The sequence below is a fragment of the Salvelinus alpinus genome, chromosome 27 (assembly GCF_045679555.1).
Source record: "Salvelinus alpinus chromosome 27, SLU_Salpinus.1, whole genome shotgun sequence".
Taxonomy (NCBI): domain Eukaryota; kingdom Metazoa; phylum Chordata; class Actinopteri; order Salmoniformes; family Salmonidae; genus Salvelinus; species Salvelinus alpinus.
In genome coordinates, this window is record NC_092112.1 from 11,160,610 (window position 1) to 11,181,407 (window position 20,798).

Here is a 20,798-nt window from a genome sequence, read left to right on the forward strand (position 1 = left end):
AGATTACAATCCAGAAGTGTGCAGAGCCTGAGATGCCCAAACGAGAGGGTAGAGAGGAGGATCGGATGGTTCACGGTGTCGAAGGCAGATCTAGGAGGATGAGAACGCAGGAGAGAGAGTCAGTTTTGGCAGAGTGGAAAGCAGTCTGAGTAAAGTGAGCCACTTTGAAGCCTGACTGGTTAGGGTCATGACGCAGACAGTGGTCGGGATGAGTTTATGAGGGAAGTGAGGAATGGGAGAAAGTCTCCAGAGATGTTCTTGAGAAGGGAGGAGGGGATGGGGTCGAACGGGTAGGTTGTCATGCGGCCGCACGTCATTAGCCACAAGATGTCATCTGGGGAGAGAGGGGAGAAAGAGGTCAAGGTTCAGGGTAGTTCTGTGTGAGTGGGACCAGTGGACTCAATAGGCTGAGTGAATGAGTAACGGATGTCGTCAACCTTTTTTTTCATAGTGGTTGACAACGTCGTCCGTAGAGATGGAGGAGGGACAAGGTGGAGGATTAAGCAGGGAGGAGAAAGTGCAAAAGATTTTTCCAGGGTTGGAGGCAGAAGCTTGATTTTTTGTTGTTGTTGTGACGGGCAGTCCAGGATCCAGTTGAGAAACGTGGATAAACGTCGGATTCAGAAGTGAGACTGTGAGACCTAGTTGCCCTGCAGCTTTGCCAAACTTGAGGTGTCATGCCCAAGAAGAATCAATGCTGTAATCAATGCCAAAGCTGCTTCAAAGGTATAATCACTGTCAAAGTACTGAGTAAAGTGTCTGAATACTTATGTAAAGGTAATATTTTCCTTTTTTTATTATTTTGCAAACATTTCTGAAAACCTGTTTTTGCTTTGGGGTATTGTGTGCAGATTGATGAGGGGGGGGGATATTTAATACATTTTAGAATAAAGCTGTAACGTAACAAAATGTGGAAAAAGTCAAGGGGTCTGAATACTTTCTGAATGCACTGTATGTTCATACACACACATTCACACACTGTTACACACTCACTCATTTTCTGCTTCTAATCTGATCATTATTTTTACCAGAATTATTATCTATCCGAATCCCTAGTCACTTTACCCAGTCTTAATGTACATTGCATACACTGTATATACAAAAGTATGTGGACACCCCTTCAAATGAGTGGGTTCTGCTATTTCAGCCACACCCATTGCTGTCAGGTGTATAAAATCGAACACACAGCCAGGTAATCTCTTTCGCCTTGATGAAGAACTCAGTGACCTTCAACGTGGCACCGTCATAGGATGCCACCTTTCCAACAAGTCAGTTCTTCAAATTTCTGCCCTGCTAGAGCTGCCCTGGTCAACTGTAAGTGCTGTTATTGTGAAGTGGAAAAATATAAGAGCAACAACGGCTTAGCCACAAAGTGGTAGGCCACACAAGCTCACAGAACGAGACCATTGAGTACTGTAGAGTGCGTAGAAATCACCTGTCCTCAGTTGCAACACTCACTACTGAGTTCCAAACTGCCTCTGGAAGCAACGTCAGTAAAGGAACTGTTCGTCGGGAGCTTCATGAAATGGGTTTCCATGGCCGTGCAGCCGCACACAAGTCTAAGATCACCATGCGCAATGCCAAGCGTCAGCTGGAGTGGTGTAAAGCTCGCCACCATTGGACTCTGGAGCAGTGGATAAGCGTTCTCTGGAGTGATGAATCAGACTTCACCATCTGGCAGTCAGATAGACGAATCTGGGCCAGAAGAACGCTACCTGCCCGAATGCATAGTGGCAACTAAAAGTTTGGTGGAGGAGGAATAACGGTCTGCGTCTGTTTTTCATGGTTCGGGTAATGCATCTTAGTTCCAGTGAAAGGAAATCTCAACGCTACAGCATACATTGTAGACGATTTTGTGCTTCCAACTTTGTGGCAACAGTTTGGGGAAGGCCCTTTCATGTTTCAGCATGACAATGCCCCTGTGCACAAAGCGAAGTCCACACAGAAATGGTTTGTTGAGTTCGGTGTGGAAGAACTTGACTGGCCTGCACAGAGCCCTGACCTCAACACCATCGAACACCTTTGGGATGAATTGGAATGCAGACTGTGAGCCAGGACTAATCGCCCAACATCAGTGTCCGACCTCACTAATGCTGTTGTGGATGAATGGAAGCAAGTTCCCGCAGAAATGTTCCAACATCTAGTGGAAAGCCTTCCCAGAAGAGAGGAGGCTGTTATAGCAGCAAAGGGGGTACAAACTCCATAATAATGCCCATGATTTTGGAATGAGATGTTTCTCAAGCAGCTGTCCACATACTTTTGGTCATGTAGTGCATCGACCTCTAAATACCTCGTATCCCTGCATATTGATCTGGTACTGGTATTCCCTGTATATAGCTGCACACTGATCTGGTACTGGTATTCCCTGTATATAGCTCCACACTGATCTGGTACTGATACTTCCTGGATATAGCTCCACACTGATCTGGTACTGGTACTTCCTGTATATAGCTCCACACTGATCTGGTACTGGTACTTCCTGTATATAGCTGCACACTGATCTGGTACTGATACTTCCTGGATATAGCTCCACACTGATCTGGTACTGGTACTTCCTGTATATAGCTCCACACTGATCTGGTACTGATACTTCCTGGATATAGCTCCACACTGATCTGGTACTGGTACTTCCTGTATATAGCTGCACACTGATCTGGTACTGGTACTTCCTGTATATAGCTGCACACTGATCTGGTACTGGTACTTCCTGTATATAGCTGCACACTGATCTGGTACTGGTATTCCCTGGATATAGCTCCACACTGATCTGGTACTGGTACTTCCTGTATATAGCTGCACACTGATCTGGTACTTTTACTTCCTGTATATAGCTGCACACTGATCTGGTACTGGTATTCCCTGGATATAGCTCCACACTGATCTGGTACTGATACTTCCTGGATATAGCTCCACACTGATCTGGTACTGGTACTTCCTGTATATAGCTGCACACTGATCTGGTACTGGTACTTCCTGTATATAGCTCCACACTGATCTGGTACTGATACTTCCTGTATATAGCTCCACACTGATCTGGTACTGGTACTTCCTGTATATAGCTGCACACTGATCTGGTACTGGTACTTCCTGTATATAGCTGCACACTGATCTGGTACTGGTATTCCCTGGATATAGCTCCACACTGATCTGGTACTGATACTTCCTGTATATAGCTCCACACTGATCTGGTACTGGTACTTCCTGTATATAGCTGCACACTGATCTGGTACTGGTACTTCCTGTATATAGCTGCACACTGATCTGGTACTGGTACTTCCTGTATATAGCTCCACACTGATCTGGTACTGATACTTCCTGGATATAGCTCAACACTGATCTGGTACTGGTACTTCCTGTATAAAGCTCCACACTGATCTGGTACTGATACTTCCTGGATATAGCTCCACACTGATCTGGTACTGGTACTTCCTGTATATAGCTGCACACTGATCTGGTACTGGTACTTCCTGTATATAGCTGCACACTGATCTGGTACTGGTACTTCCTGTATATAGCTGCACACTGATCTGGTACTGGTATTCCCTGGATATAGCTCCACACTGATCTGGTACTGGTACTTCCTGTATATAGCTGCACACTGATCTGGTACTTTTACTTCCTGTATATAGCTGCACACTGATCTGGTACTGGTATTCCCTGGATATAGCTCCACACTGATCTGGTACTGATACTTCCTGGATATAGCTCCACACTGATCTGGTACTGGTACTTCCTGTATATAGCTGCACACTGATCTGGTACTGGTACTTCCTGTATATAGCTCCACACTGATCTGGTACTGATACTTCCTGTATATAGCTCCACACTGATCTGGTACTGGTACTTCCTGTATATAGCTGCACACTGATCTGGTACTGGTACTTCCTGTATATAGCTGCACACTGATCTGGTACTGGTATTCCCTGGATATAGCTCCACACTGATCTGGTACTGATACTTCCTGTATATAGCTCCACACTGATCTGGTACTGGTACTTCCTGTATATAGCTGCACACTGATCTGGTACTGGTACTTCCTGTATATAGCTGCACACTGATCTGGTACTGGTACTTCCTGTATATAGCTCCACACTGATCTGGTACTGATACTTCCTGGATATAGCTCAACACTGATCTGGTACTGGTACTTCCTGTATAAAGCTGCACACTGATCTGGTACTGGTACTTCCTGTACATAGCTCCACATTGATCTGGTACTTCCTGTATATAGCTCCACATTGATCTGGTACTTCCTGTATATAGCTCCACACTGATCTGGTACTGGTACTTCCTGTATATAGCTCCACACTGATCTGGTACTGGTACTTCCTGTATATAGCTCCACATTGATCTGGTACTGGTACTCCCTGTATATAGCTCCACATTGATCTGGTACTTCCTGTATATGGTATCGTTGTTGTGTATTTTATTCATAGTGTTATTATTTTTCTTTTTATTATAATAGTTTACTCTTTATCGTTGGAAGGGCTCGAAAGCAATCATGTCATGGTCAACTCCGGTTTTATTCGGTGTGCATGTGACAAATACAATTAGATTTTATTAGATTTTAGAGATGAATTCAGATGAGACTGAAGGCGTAGGACTGGAGGGTGAGTCCTCTATGACACCACTTCCTGTCGCGTTCGATTGATAGAAGGGATGAAAGAAGTTATCGATATAATCTCCATAGCAACAGGACGTGTGTAGTTGACTGAGTGGTGTTTCTCGGTCGTTACACTATCGCATACCTGTGTCAATAATCCTGTAAAGTCAGCCTTGTCCGAGCCAGACTGGATCAAAGCGTGAGGCAGCTGGATGCACAACATCCACTGGACTGGTCGCTCGATCATGCAAGATCACCATTTGATATGCTGACGTATACCCTTGGGGTAGGGGGTTTGAGGGAAGACTCAATCGTCTGAACACTGAAATAAATCAAGGTTGGAACCAAGGGGTTTGATGACAGCTGAAGGACAGGTGAATCTCCTCACAGTAGAATTAAATAGAGGGTTATCACTCCCTGACGTAGGTGAGTAGAGAGTATCCCTGTAGTCCTAACCATGTAACCCTAACCCTGTAACCATAACCTTGTAGCCCTAACCCTGTAGCCCTAACCCTGTAGCTCTAACCCTGTAGCCCTAACCCTGTAACCCTAACCCTGTAGCCCTAACCCTGTAGCCCTAACCCTGTAGCCCTAACCCTGTAGCCCTAACCTTGTAGCCCTAACCCTGTAGCCCTAACCCTGTAACCCTAACCCTGTAGCCCTAACCCTGTAGCCCTAACCCTGTAGCCCTAACCTTGTAGCCCTAACCTTGTAGCCCTAACCCTGTAGCCCTAACCCTGTAGCCCTAACCCTGTAACCCTAACCCTGTAGCCCTAACCCTGTAGCCCTAACCCTGTAGCCCTAACCTTGTAGCCCTAACCTTGTAGCCCTAACCCTGTAGCCCTAACCCTGTAGCCCTAACCTTGTAGCCCTAACCCTGTAGCCCTAACCTTGTAGCCCTAACCCTGTAGCCCTAACCTTGTAGCCCTAACCCTGTAGCCCTAACCCTGTAGCCCTAACCTTGTAGCCCTAACCCTGTAGCCCTAACCTTGTAGCCCTAACCCTGTAGCCCTAACCCTGTAGCCCTAACCCTGTAGCCCTAACCCTGTAGCTCTAACCCTGTAGCCCTAACCCTGTAGCCCTAACCCTGTAGCTCTAACCCTGTAGCCCTAACCCTGTAGCCCTAACCCTGTAACCCTAACCCTGTAGCCCTAACCCTGTAGCCCTAACCCTGTAGCCCTAACCCTGTAACCCTAACCCTGTAGCCCTAACCCTGTAGCCCTAACCCTGTAACCCTAACCCTGTAGCCCTAACCCTGTAGCCCTAACCCTGTAGCCCTAACCTTGTAGCCCTAAACCTGTAGCCCAAACACTGTAGCCCTAACCCTGTAGCCCTAACCCTGTAACCCTAACCCTGTAGCCCTAACCTTGTAGCCCTAACCCTGTAGCCCTAACCTTGTAGCCCTAACCCTGTAGCCCTAACCCTGTAGCTCTAACCTTGTAGCCCTAACCCTGTAGCCCTAACCTTGTAGCCCTAACCCTGTAGCCCTAACCCTGTAGCCCTAACCCTGTAGCCCTAACCCTGTAGCTCTAACCCTGTAGCCCTAACCCTGTAGCCCTAACCCTGTAGCTCTAACCCTGTAGCCCTAACCCTGTAGCCCTAACCCTGTAACCCTAACCCTGTAGCCCTAACCCTGTAGCCCTAACCCTGTAGCCCTAACCCTGTAACCCTAACCCTGTAGCCCTAACCCTGTAGCCCTAACCCTGTAACCTAACCCTGTAGCAATAACCCTGTAGCCCTAACCCTGTAGCCCTAACCTTGTAGCCCTAACCCTGTAGCCCAAACCCTGTAGCCCTAACCCTGTAGCCCTAACCCTGTAACCCTAACCCTGTAGCCCTAACCCTGTAACCCTAACCCTGTAGCTCTAACCCTGTAGCCCTAACCCTGTAGCCCTAACCCTGTAACCCTAACCCTGTAGCCCTAACCCTGTAGCCCTAACCTTGTAGCCCTAACCCTGTAGCCCTAACCCTGTAGCCCTAACCTTGTAGCCCTAACCCTGTAGCCCTAACCCTGTAGCCCTAACCCTGTAACCCTAACCCTGTAGCCCTAACCCTGTAGCCCTAACCTTGTAGCCCTAACCCTGTAGCCCTAACCCTGTAGCCCCAACCTTGTAGCCCTAACCCTGTAGCCCTAACCCTGTAGCCCTAACCTTGTAGTCCTAACCCTGTAGCCCTAACCTTGTAGCCCTAACCCTGTAGCCCTAACCTTGTAGCCCTAACCCTGTAGCCCTAACCTTGTAGCCCTAACCCTGTAGCCCTAACCCTGTAGCCCTAACCTTGTAGCCCTAACCCTGTAGCCCTAACCCTGTAGCCCTAACCTTGTAGCTCTAACCCTGTAGCCCTAACCCTGTAGCCCTAACCCTGTAACCCTAACCCTGTAGCCCTAACCCTGTAGCCCTAACCCTGTAACCCTAACCCTGTAGCCCTAACCCTGTAGCCCTAACCTTGTAGCCCTAACCCTGTAGCTCTAACCCTGTAGCCCTAACCCTGTAGACCTAACCCTGTAACCCTAACCCTGTAGCCCTAACCCTGTAGCCCTAACCCTGTAACCCTAACCCTGTAGCCCTAACCCTGTAGCCCTAACCCTGTAGCTCTAACCCTGTAGCCCTAACCCTGTAGCCCTAACCCTGTAGCCCTAACCTAGTAGCCCTAACCTTGTTGCCCTAACCCTGTAACCCTAACCCTGTAGCCCTAACCTTGTAGCCCTAACCCTGTAGCCCTAACCTAGTAGCCCTAACCTTGTTGCCCTAACCCTGTAACCCTAACCCTGTAGCCCTAACCCTGTAGCCCTAACCCTGTAGCCCTAGCCCTAACCCTGTAACCCTAACCCTGTAGCCCTAACCCTGTAGCCCTAACCCTGTAGCCCTAGCCCTAACCCTGTAACCCTAACCCTGTAGCCCTAACCCTGTAGCCCTAACCCTGTAGCCCTAACCCTGTAGCCCTAACCTTGTAGCCCTAACCATGTAACCCTAACCCTGTAACCATAACATTGTAGCCCTAACCCTGTAGCCCTAACCCTGTAGCCCTAACCTTGTAGCCCTAACCCTGTAGCCCTAACCCTGTAGCCCTAACCCTGTAGCCCTAACCCTGTAGCCCTAACCTTGTAGCCCTAACCATGTAACCCTAACCCTGTAACCATAACCTTGTAGCCCTAACCCTGTAGCCCTAACCCTGTAGCCCTAACCCTGTAGCCCTAACCCTGTAGCCCTAACCCTGTAGCCCTAACCCTGTAGCCCTAACCCTGTAGCCCTAACCCTGTAACCCTAACCCTGTAGCCCTAACCCTGTAGCCCTAACCCTGTAGCCCTAACCCTGTAGCTCTAACCCTGTAGCCCTAACCATGTAGCCCTAACCCTGTAGCCCTATCCTTGTAGCCCTAACCCTGTAGCCCTAACCCTGTAGCCCTAACCCTGTAGCCCTAACCCTGTAGCTCTAACCATGTAGCCCTAACCATGTAGCCCTAACCTTGTTGCCCTAACCCTGTAACCATAACCTTGTAGCCCTAACGCTGTAGCTCTAACCATGTAGCCCTAACCATGTAGCCCTAACCCTGTAGCCCTAACCTTGTAGCCCTAACCCTGTAACCCTAACCCTGTAGCCCTAACCCTGTAGCCCTAACCCTGTAACCCTAACCCTGTAGCCCTAACCTTGTAGCCCTAACCCTGTAACCCTAACCCTGTAGCTCTAACCCTGTAGCCCTAACCTTGTAGCCCTAACCCTGTAGCCCTAACCCTGTAGCCCTAACCCTGTAGCCCTAACCCTGTAACCATAACCTTGTAGCCCTAACCCTGTAGCTCTAACCCTGTAACCATAACCTTGTAGCCCTAACCCTGTAACCATAACCTTGTAGCCCTAACCCTGTAGCTCTAACCCTGTAACCATAACCTTGTAGCTCTAACCCTGTAACCATAACCTTGTAGCCCTAACCCTGTAACCATAACCTTGTAGCCCTAACCCTGTAGCTCTAACCCTGTAACCATAACCCTGTAGCTCTAACCCTGTAACCATAACCTTGTAGCTCTAACCCTGTAACCATAACCTTGTAGCCCTAACCCTGTAACCATAACCTTGTAGCCCTAACCCTGTAGCTCTAACCCTGTAACCCTAACCCTGTAGCTCTAACCCTGTAGCCCTAACCCTGTAGCTCTAACCCTGTAACCCTAACCCTGTAGCTCTAACCCTGTAGCCCTAACCCTGTAGCCATAACCTTGTAGCCCTAACCCTGTAGCCCTAACCCTGTAACCCTAACCCTGAAGCTCTAACCCTGTAGCCCTAACCCTGTAGCCCTAACCCTGTAGCCCTAACCCTGTAGCCCAAACCATGTAACCCTAACCCTGTAGCCCTAACCCTGTAACCCTAACCCTGTAGCCCTAACCCTGTAGCCCTAGCCCTAACCCTGTAGCCCTAACCCTGTAGCCCTAACCCTGTAACCCTAACCCTGTAACCCTAACCCTGTAACCCTAACCCTTTAGCCCTAACCCTGGAGCCCAAACCCTGTAGCCCTAACCCTGTAACCCTAACCCTGTAACCATAACCTTGTAGCCCTAACCCTGTAGCCCTAACCCTGTAGCCCTAACCTAGTAGCCCTAACCCTGTAGCCCTAACCCTGTAGCCCTAACCCTGTAACCCTAACCCTGTAACCATAACCTTGTAGCCCTAACCCTGTAACCCTAACCCTGTAACCATAACCTTGTAGCCCTAACCCTGTAGCCCTAACCCTGTAGCCCTAACCCTGTAACCCTAACCCTGTAGCCCTAACCCTGTAGCCCTAACCCTGTAGCCCTAACCCTGTAGCCCTAACCCTGTAGCCCTAACCCTGGAGCCCTAACCCTGTAGCCCTAACCCTGTAACCCTAACCCTGTAGCCCTAACCTTATAGCCCTAACCCTGTAGCCCTAACCCTGTAGCCCTAACCCTGTAACCCTAACCCTGTAACCATAACCTTGTAGCCCTAACCCTGTAACCCTAACCCTGTAACCATAACCTTGTAGCCCTAACCCTGTAGCCCTAACCCTGTAGCCCTAACCCTGTAACCCTAACCCTGTAGCCCTAACCCTGTAGCCCTAACCCTGTAGCCCTAACCCTGTAGCCCTAACCCTGTAGCCCTAACCCTGGAGCCCTAACCCTGTAGCCCTAACCCTGTAACCCTAACCCTGTAGCCCTAACCTTATAGCCCTAACCCTGTAGCCCTAACCTAGTAGCCCTAACCTTGTTGCCCTAACCCTGTAACCATAACCTTGTAGCCCTAACCCTGTAACCATAACCCTGTAGCCCTAACCCTGTAACCCTAACCCTGTAACCATAACCTTGTAGCCCTAACCCTGTAGCCCTAACCCTGTAGCCCTAACCCTGTAGCCCTAACCCTGTAACCCTAACCCTGTAACCCTAACCCTGTAACCCTAACCCTGTAACCCTAACCCTGTAGCCCTAACCCTGGAGCCCTAACCCTGTAGCCCTAACCCTGTAACCCTAACCCTGTAACCATAACCTTGTAGCCCAAACCCTGTAGCCCTAACCTAGTAGCCCTAACCTTGTAGCCCTAACCCCGTAGCCCTAATCCTGTAGCCCTAACCTAGTAGCCCTAACCCTGTAGCCCTAACCCTGTAACCCTAACCCTGTAGCCCTAATCCTAACCCATGTAGCCCTAACCCTTTAGTCCTAATCCTGTAGCCCTAACCTTGTAGCCCTAGCCCTAACCCTGTAACCATAACCTTGTAGCCCAAACCCTGTAGCCCTAACCTAGTAGCCCTAACCTTGTAGCCCTAACCCTGTAGCCCTAATCCTGTAGCCCTAACCTAGTAGCCCTAACCCTGTAGCCCTAACCCTGTAACCCTAACCCTGTAGCCCTAATCCTAACCCATGTAGCCCTAACCCTGTAGCCCTAACCCTGTAGCCCTAACCCTGTAGCCCTAACCCTGTAGCCCTAACCTAGTAGCCCTAACCCTGTAGCCCTAACCCTGTAGCCCTAACCCTGTAGCCCTAACCCTGTAACCATAACCTTGTAGCCCTAACCCTGTAACCATAACCTTGTAGCCCAAACCCTGTAGCCCTAACATTGTAGCCCTAACCCTGTAGCCCTAACCCTGTAGCCCTAACCCTGTAACCCTAACCCTGTAGCCCTAATCCTAACCCATGTAGCCCTAACCCTTTAGTCCTAATCCTGTAGCCCTAACCTTGTAGCCCTAGCCCTAACCCTGTAGCCCTAACCCTGTAACCATAACCTTGTAGCCCTAACCCTGTAGCCCTAACCCTGTAGCCCTAACCCTGTAGCCCTAACCCTGTAACCATAACCTTGTAGCCCTAACCTTGTAGCCCTAACCTTGTAGCCCTAACCCTGTAGACCTAACCCTAACTCTTGTAGCCCTAACCCTAACCATGTAGACCTAACCCTAACCCATTAGATCTAACCCTAACCCTGTAGCCTTATCCCTAACCCCTGTAGCCCTAACCCTGTAGCCCTAACCCCAACCCATGTAGCCTTAACCCTATCCCTGTAGCCTTAACCCTATCCCTGTAGCCCTAACCCTATCCCTGTAGCCCTAACCCTATCCCTATAGCCCTAACCCTATCCCTGTAGCCCTAACCCTATCCCTTCAGCCCTAACCCTATCCCTATAGCTCTAACCCTATCCCTGTAGCCCTAACCCTATCCCTGTAGCCCTAACCCTATCCCTATAGCCCTAACCCTATCCCTGTAGCCCTAACCCTATCCCTATAACCCTAACACTAACCCTATCCCTTGTAGACCTAACAGTTTCCCCTGTAGCCCTAACCCTGTTGCCCTAACCCTAACTATGTAGCCCTAACCTTAACTCTGTAGGCCTAACCCTAACTCTGTAGCCCTAACCCTATCCCTGTAGTCCTAACCCTAATTCTGTAGCCCTAACCCTATCCCTGTAGTCCTAACCCTAACTCTGTAGCCCTAACCCTATCCCTGTAGCCCTAACCTTAACTCTGTAGCCCTAACCCTAACTCTGTAGCCCTAACCCTATCCCTGTAGTCCTAACCCTAACTCTGTAGCCCTAACCCTATCCCTGTAGCCCTAACCCTATCCCTGTAGTCCTAACCCTATCCCTGTAGCCCTAACCCTATCCCTGTAGCCCTAACCCTATCCCTGTAGTCCTAACCCTATCCCTGTAGTCCTAACCCTATCCCTATAGCCAGTGCGAATGTGCCTGTAATCCATAGCTTCTGGTTGGGGTATGTACGGGCAGTCACTATGGGGACGAAGTCATCGATTCACTTATTGATGAAGTCTGTGACAGATGTGGTGTACTCCTCAATGTCATTGGAAGAATCCCGGAACATATTCCGGTCTGTGAAAGCAAAACAGTCCTGTAGTTTAGCATCTGCTTCATCTGACCACTTTTTTATAGACCGAGTCACTGGTGCTTCCTGCTTAAATTTGTGCTGTAAGCAGGAATCAGGAGGATAGATTTATAGTCAGATTTGCCAAATGGAGGGCAAGGTTTTTTTCTCCTCTGGTTGCACATTTAACTTCTCTGCGCTACGTATACCGGTAGCGGGTTTAAATTCAACAACATACGGTGATCGCCACATAAATAGTCATATTAAACATTCCTGAAAATACAAGTGTCTCACATGGTTCAAAAGCCTAGAATCTTGCTAATCCAACTGCGTTGTCAGATTTAAAAAATGATTAACTGTGAAAGAGTACGATGCGATTATCTGAGCACAGAGCCCCATATCAAAATACTATTTCAACCAGCACAGGCGTAACAAAATCACAAATTGCAATGAAATAAATCGTTTACCTTTGACGATCTTGCTCTGTTTGCAATCCCAAGGCTCATTGATACACAATGAATGGTCTTTTGTTCGGTTAAATGCATTTTTATAGCCTAACACGAAACATTTTGTGAACGCTTATCTCGTTGAATTCCATGTCATTCAATTTTCGACAAAACATTTGACATAAATACACAGACTAAACGTGACTTTATCCAGTCATGTTTGGTTTCATTGCAATCAACTGTTTGTTTGTAACACAACCACTTGTTTGTAACACAACCAAACGTGATGGGTCATTTCGCGGGACGTATTGACCGAAAGAAACCGATTGGAAGACAACAAGTAATGACCTCATTGTGCACCAATTATATGACCGCTGTTTCATTGATTGACTGTATTTTAACCCAATGACCACTGATCGTCTTGAAATCTAGCTGGGTAGATAGCCAATGAGCAGAGGTAAACGGCAATATGTAATGGTTCTGTGTTGGAAGACCAACCCATGTATTAAACTCCGGCGTAAAGACGGTCTATCGCATTGAAGATTCATACTGGAAGGAGCCAAGCTCGTAACGCACAGCATTATTTCGGTAAAGAACATCTTCAGCTGTTTATATATCGAACATCATGGCGAATAAGTCAGGGAAAGCTAAATCTAAGACTAGATATACGAATGTAGGCAAAATTATAGAGGAAATTGATTGTGAAAGTGAGAAAGATCTGCTTTTGGAAGACGACTCAGTTAGCGACCATAGCTATTACTCAAATGGAAGCATATTTTTTGAACGGAGAGGACATTGTTTTGGACTGGTAAGTTCTTCTCATGCTAATGCCGTTGTTTTAAATTAATAATATAAAATATTATTTGTGATTGTTTTTACATTTTATTTGCAATATATAAAAATGTAATGAAATGTGTAAAGTACACATTGGCTATACATTGTGGGTGGGGGTATGTTTTTATGTATGTGAATGACCCATAGCCTATGTTTGTGTATATATATATATGGATATTCCAAGAATACATTTCACATGATTTTCACATCACATAAAGTACAGGGTCCATATCAACTAGATTCCTCATCACTTTAAATATATATATATTTATATATATATATAAAAATGGAATGGAGTAGAATGTAACAGCAAACCCACACATCTCAACACAGCGACCATGCTTCCTCTACTCAGTCTACATATTATGGATTAGAGGGAGCATGGTCGAGTTGCGTGTGTCTGCCGCTCCACCCCACCCCCACATGAAATAGCCTATTTGAGGCAGGCCCACAACAATGGCCAAAGTGAAATGGAACAGCACTTTATGTTCCCTGTACTCTATATACAGTGGGGAGAACAAGTATTTGATACACTGCCGATTTTGCTACTTACAAAGCATGTAGAGGTCTGTAACTGTGAGAGCCGGAATCTAAAACAAAAATCCAGACAATCACATTTTATGATTTTTAAGTAATTAATTTGCATTTTATTGCATGACATAAGTATTTGATCACCTACCAACCAGTAAGAATCCCGGCTCTCACAGACCTGTTAGTTTTTCTTTAAGAAGCCCTCCTGTTCTCCACTCATTACCTGTATTAACTGCACCTGTTTGAACTCGTTACCTGTATAAAAGACACCTGTCCACACACTCAATCAAACAGACTCCAACCACAATGGCCAAGACCAGAGAGCTGTGTAAGGACATCAGGGCTAAAATTGTAGACCTGCACAAGGCTGGGATGGGCTACAGGACAATAGGCAAGCAGCTTGGTGAGAAGGCAACAACTGTTGGCGCAATTATTAGAAAATGGAAGAAGTTCAAGATGACGGTCAATCACCCTCGGTCTGGGGCTCCATGCAAGATCTCACCTCGTGGGGTATCAATGATCATGAGGAAGGTGAGGGATCAGCCCAGAACTACACGGCAGGACCTGGTCAATGACCTGAAGAGAGCTGGGACCACAGTCTCAAAGAAAACCATTAGTAACACACTACGCCATCATGGATTAAAATCCTGCAGCGCACGCAAGGTCCCCCTGCTCAAGCCAGCGCATGTCCAGGCCCGTCTGAAGTTTGCCAATGACCATCTGGATGATCCAGAGGAGGAATGGGAGAAGGTCATGTGGTCTGATGAGACAAAAATAGAGCTTTTTGGTCTAAACTCCACTCGCCGTGTTTGGAGGAAGAAGAAGGATGAGTACAACCCCAAGAACACCATCCCAACCGTGAAGCATGGAGGTGGAAGCATCATTATTTTGGGATGCTTTTCTGCAAAGGGGACAGGACGACTGCACCGTATTGAGGGGAGGATGGATGGGGCCATGTATCGCAAGATCTTGGCCAACAACCTCCTTCCCTCAGTAAGAGCATTGAAGATGGGTCGTGGCTGGGTCTTCCAGCATGACAACAACCCGAAACAAACCTGAAACACATAGTAGGGCAACTAAGGAGAGGCTCCGTAAGAAGCATCTCAAGGTCCTGGAGTGGCCTAGCCAGTCTCCAGACCTGAACCCAATAGAAAATCTTTGAAGGGAGCTGAAAGTCCGTATTGCCCAGCGACAGCCCCGAAACCTGAAGGATCTGGAGAAGGTCTGTATGGAGGAGTGGGCCAAAATCCCTGCTGCAGTGTGTGCAAACCTGGTAAAGAACTACAGGAAACGTATGATCTCTGTAATTGCAAACAAAGGTTTCTGTACCAAATATTAAGTTCTGCTTTTCTGATGTATCAAATACTTATGTCATTTAATAAATCGGCAGTGTCTCAAATACTTGTTCTCCCCAATGTATCTGTTTATTATACCTGTTGATACAGGGCTCATATGTGAAACTATTCTAACTGAACATTTTCTTTCACAGTGACACTGACTCCGACTGGAAGCCCCCAGTGCCAACGTGTCCATCCCCCTCTGAAGCTGGTTCATCCAGCAGGACCCCTGGTGTCTCTGGCTCCACACCTCCCGGGCCACTGTGATTATTAGTGTCTGACCCTGCTGGTCATCTATGAACGTTTGAAAATCTGTTCTGTTATAATCTCCACCCGGCACAGCCAGAAGAGGACTGGCCACCCCTCATAGCCTGGTTCCTCTCTAGGTTTCCGCCTAGGTTTTGGCCTTTCTAGGGAGTTTTTCCTAGCCACTGTGCTTCTACACCTGCATTGCTTGCTGTTTGGGGTTATAGGCTGGGTTTCTGTACAGCACTTTGAGATATTAGCTGATGTACGAAGGGCTATATAAATAGATTTGATTTGATAGAGGACTGAGGGTCTTCCAAATATTGAAAGTGTGTAAATAGTTACCCATGTTATTTTGTAAATGTATATTTTTTTTTTTCTTCATATTTTTTTTTCAATAATTTCCCCCCCATTTTATTTCCATTGTTTTTCCTCCAATTTTTTGGGTGGGGTGTGTTAGAATACCATTTTGGTATTTTGTATATAGTTATTTGTTTCAAAATGTATACTTTCACCAATTTGGCCACTTGGGTACATTTGGGCTACTTGTGTGGGACACCTGGGTGACTTCATGATAAATGTCATGTAGCACACTCATTTTGGAAGTTATCATTCTGAAACGTTGCACAAGTACTGTTGCCCTCTTATGTTGTTCACTGAAATTGTCCCCATATTCATATCTGAATGTTTGTTTTAACTTGTTCATTTTAAAGAAACAATTTAAAAGAAAACACAATTTTTTTTCATTGTATTATCTATCTGTATTATCTAAACCAGATCTATTGTGTTATATTCTCCTACGTTCAATTCACATTTACACAAACTTCAGAGTGTTTTCTTTCAAATGGTACCAAGAATATGCATATCCTTGCTTCTGGCCGTGAGCTAGAGGCAGTTAGATTTGGGGTATGTCTTCAGGCGGAAATTGAAAGAAGGGGGGGTAGCTGTAAGAGGTGTTAATATGCTGATAGAAATTAGGTAAAGCTGATTTAAGTTTCCCTGCATTATAGTCCCAGCCACTAGGAACGTCGCCTCTGGATGAGAATTTTCCTGTTTGCTTATGGCGGAATACAGAGTGCGGTCCTAGTGCCAGCATCGGTCTGTGGTGGTATGTAGACAGCTCCAAAAGATACAGATGAAAACTCTCTAGGTAGATAGTGTGGTCTACAGCTTATCATGAGATCCTCTACCTCAGGCGAGCAAAACCTTGAGACTTCCCTAGATATTTTGCACCAGTAAAAAGTAAACGATCCCAAAAATATGTTTATATTTTTTTACTCAAATCACCCTTAGGCAGATTGAATGATTAAAGGATCTAGATGGGAGAATATGAGTTGAGAAGGAGGAAGAGGCAGGTGATTGGCTACTGACTCACGCTCCTTATCCAATCCATAGGGAAATTACACAAGTACTGGGGTTTTATTCATGAGTGTGTGTGTGTGCGTGCGTGCGTGCGTGCGTGCGTGCGTGTGCGTGCGTGCGTGTGCGTGTGTGCGTGTGTGCGTGTGTGCGTGTGCGTGTGCGTGTGCGTGTGTGTGTGTGTGTGTGTGCGTGCGTGTGTGTGTATACACGGCGCCATCCACACTCCCTAGTAATCCTACAGGTCAATGTATGCATGAGATGTATCTGCTGGCAGTCAGTTGAAATTCATGAACATACGTACAAACAAGACCTTTGGTGATCTTCTCTCCTCAACAACTTCACTATGCAGGAGAAAACTCAACTTCCAAATGGAACCGTACTCGCTACAGAGTCAACATGATATCACAGGAAAACGTCATCCGGTCACGTTTTATGCAAAAAGGATATTCCTCACAATGTATGATTTTTTTGTGTGTCAAATTGATGAGTGTCACATTATTGATGTTTTTTGTTAAAAAAAATAAATAATCACTACATATCCCATCATGCCAAGCGGGGAGAGGTTATCAAAGTTTCAAGACCAGTCAGAAAAGTCCAGCTAACCCTACACCAATGACGATCTCAAAACTGAACTTGAATCCGCAATAAGTAGCAATGATATCCTTTGCCACCATCGTCTTACGACAGATTTCTCAAACCAGTCATGACGATTCAACAAAACAATAAAACAATTAATAATTTTCAAGTTGTTTTCCAGGTTCTTTAGAGTGACAACGGCCGAATGGTTCAGGCTAGAAACACAATTCATGTACCTAGTCCACTTAGGAACTTTCAATTTCGTCTTGGTAAGCAACTCCAATGTATTTTTGGCCTTGTGTTTTAGGTTATTGTCCTTCTGAAAGATGCATTTGTTTCCCCCCAGAGTCTGTTAGAAAGCCGACTGAAACAGGTTTTCCTGTAGGATTTTGCCAGTGCTCTATTCCATGTCTTTTTATCCTAAGACACTCCTTACCAATGACAAGCAAACCCAAACGATCCTTTGTCCAAGCGGCAGTAAGGCGGCTCCTGAACGTTTAAAACCACAAGTAGGACCAGCAGGCTGGCCTACAGCTAATGTTGTAGTTGATTGAGTGTTCTATTGTTTATAGTGTACAGATGAGCCGTTGATCGCTCATGAATTGCACTGTTTCTACCTGTACTTATTGTCTGTATACGTCCTTTCTCTATCTTCCGTTATGTGTTGTTATGTACTGTATGCACGCCTGCCATAACAAAGGGACTGAATACTTACTGAGCCAAGACATTTCAGCTTTTCATTTTTTATTTCATTTGTACAAATTTGTAAAAACATCATTCCACTTTGATGGGGGTATTGTGGGTAGACCAGTAACAACATTTCAGGCTGTAACGCAACAACGTGTGGAAAAAGTCAAGGGGTGTGAATACTTGGTGTACTGATGACTAAACAAAATGTTCTCATGGTATTTCACAGAAAACTGAGATTTTACATGAATGTATTACCAGTGTTATCAGTTTAGAGTTATGAAAATATTCCGCATATAATCAGAAAAATCTGTTTTTTTTTTGTTTGTTTTTTACATCTGTATCCTGAAACTGTTTTCAAATAAACAATATTTACAGTATGTAATGGCCAAGGGGCTTTTTAAATGTTGTAATTTACAGCACCTTATACTACAGGAGAGATCCTTTGCTGGTGTAGATGGACGTCACAAGGATGGGCTCCTACATCCATGTTGACCTCCAGTCGGTACACCCCTGGAACTCCTAGGACACACACACAAACAAAATGTGACCAACCTCCTTGATTTGGTCTTATGTAGCAAATTTTGAAAGTGTTTTTTTACATTGGATAAAAGTAGAGACTCAGAGCTAGAAAATACACTGCAGTTGAGGAACAATGGGTAAGTTATTCTGCTTTGAAAGTTGATAAACTTGTAAACCCACTTTTGAGAAAATTACTCGTGAATATTTTTGGTACCTACTGGACAGCTCTTTGTCTACACCCATTCAGCGTCGTTCACACCCTCTTTAATCCTTAGCCCCACCTATCTCTTTAAGGATTTGCATGTGTAGCCATGTGTTAAATACAAGCTATATCAAATCAAATCTACATGTATTTGTCACATGCACAGGATAAAGAAGGTGTAAATGGCACAATAGTAGCAATATCAAAAAACAGTGTCAATTGTCCAGATGAAAATATTTCATCAATATTTTATAATTATTAGATGATTTGATGGGTCATGTGAAATAAATGCTATAGATGGCCTTAATTACTCCCATACACACCTGGCTAACTTGATGGGTCATGTAATAATCTGGCAGAAGTGTTTAGACATGTAGCTACCTAGCTATCTAGCTAAACAATCCCAACTCATATTAATACCAATACAAACATGGTCATAGCTGTAGAATGAATCTGCAAGTAGCTAAATCTAACAAACTAGTTTCAATGTTAGCTAGCTAACATTAGGCTATAACTAGCAATGCAAATTGATTTATGATTCAAATAATATTACTACACAGATCATACACCTAATGTTACCTAGCGAGCTAGCAAGCTACCGTTCGCTAGCTAACTAACAGTACACTTTAATTTGCAATAAAAATGGCTTTTTGACTAAATTTGAAACTTGTATCTGAAAATGTAACTAGAATCTTACCCCGTATACATGGATAAACGCATCACGGCAGGCTGGAACCATTTAACTCTGTTTTGTTTGAAGCTAGATGTTGCTTGGCCAGCGTTGTGTCAAGTCACTCCGATTCACACTGACTGTGGCGTGTGCAGAAAGTAGCCCATCACTTTTTGGTGATTGATCTAGTAGTTATTGATCTAGTGGTTATTGATTTAGTGGTTATTGATTTAGTGGTTATTGATCTAGTGGTTATGGATCTAGTGGTTATTGATCTAGTGGTTATTGATCTAGTGGTTATTGATCTAGTGGTTATGGATCTAGTGGTTATTGATCTAGTGGTTATTGATCTAGTGGTTATTGATCTAGTGGTTATTGATCTAGTGATTATTGTTCTAGTTAGTGGTTATTGATCTAGTGATTATTGATCTAGTGGGTATTGATCTAGTGGTTATTGATCTAGTGGCAGTGAAGGATGCTTTGTTGCGAAATGGGAAGCCAATTTTAGATGTATATTTGGATTGGAGATGCTTAATGTGAGTCTGGAAGGAGAGTTTACAGTCTAACCAGACACCTAGGTATTTGTAGTTGTCCACATATTCTAAGTCAGAACCGTCCAGAGCAGTGATGCTGGACGGGCGGGTAGGTGCAGGCAGCGATTGGTTGAAAAGCATGCATTTAGTTTTACTTGCATTTAAGAGTAGTTGGAGGCCACGGAAGGAGAGTTGTAATGGCATTGAAGCTCGTCTGGAGGTTTTGTTAACACAGTGTACAAAGAAGGGTTAGATGTATACAGAATGGTGTCGTCTGCGTAGAGGTGGATCAGAGAATCACCAGCAGCAAGAGCGACATCATTTATGTATACAGAGAAAAGAGTCGGCCCAGGGATTGAACTCTGTGGCACACCCATAGAGACTGCCAGAGGTCTGAACAACAGGCCCTCCGATTTGACACACTGAACTCTATCTGAGAACTAGTTGGTGAACCAGGCGAGGCAGTCATTTGAGAAACCAAGGCTGTTGAGTGTGCCGATAAGATTGTGGTGATTGACAGAGTCGAAAGCCTTGGCCAGGTTGATGAATACGGCTGCACAATACTGTCTCTTATCAATGGCGGTTATGATATCGTTTAGGACCTTGAGCGTGGCTGAGGTGCACCCATGACCAGCTCGGAAACCAGATTGCATAGCGGAGAAGGTACGGTGGGATTCGAAATGGTCGGTGATCTGTTTGTTAACTTGGCTTTCGAAGACCTTAGAAAAGCAGGGTAGGATATGTATAGGTCTGTAGCAGTTTAAGTCTAGTGTCTCCCCTTTTGAAGAGATTATTGATCTAGTGATTATTGATCTAGTGGTTATTGATCTACTTAGTGATTATTGATCTAGTGATTATTGATCTAGTGGTTATTGATCTAGTGGTTATTGATCTAGTTAGTGGTTATTGATCTAGCGGTTATTGATCTAGTTAGTGATTATTGAT

At 45.5% G+C, this 20,798-nt stretch overlaps 1 long non-coding RNA gene across 1 annotated transcript; it reads left to right on the top strand.

Annotated features, from left to right (window-relative positions):
- The first annotated feature begins 12,908 nt into the window (after positions 1 to 12,908).
- On the top strand, positions 12,909 to 18,046 carry LOC139555958 (uncharacterized). The gene is made up of 2 exons (XR_011671044.1): positions 12,909 to 13,161; positions 15,208 to 18,046. It is a non-coding gene; the product is annotated as an uncharacterized lncRNA (long non-coding RNA).
- The last annotated feature ends 2,752 nt before the right edge of the window (positions 18,047 to 20,798 follow it).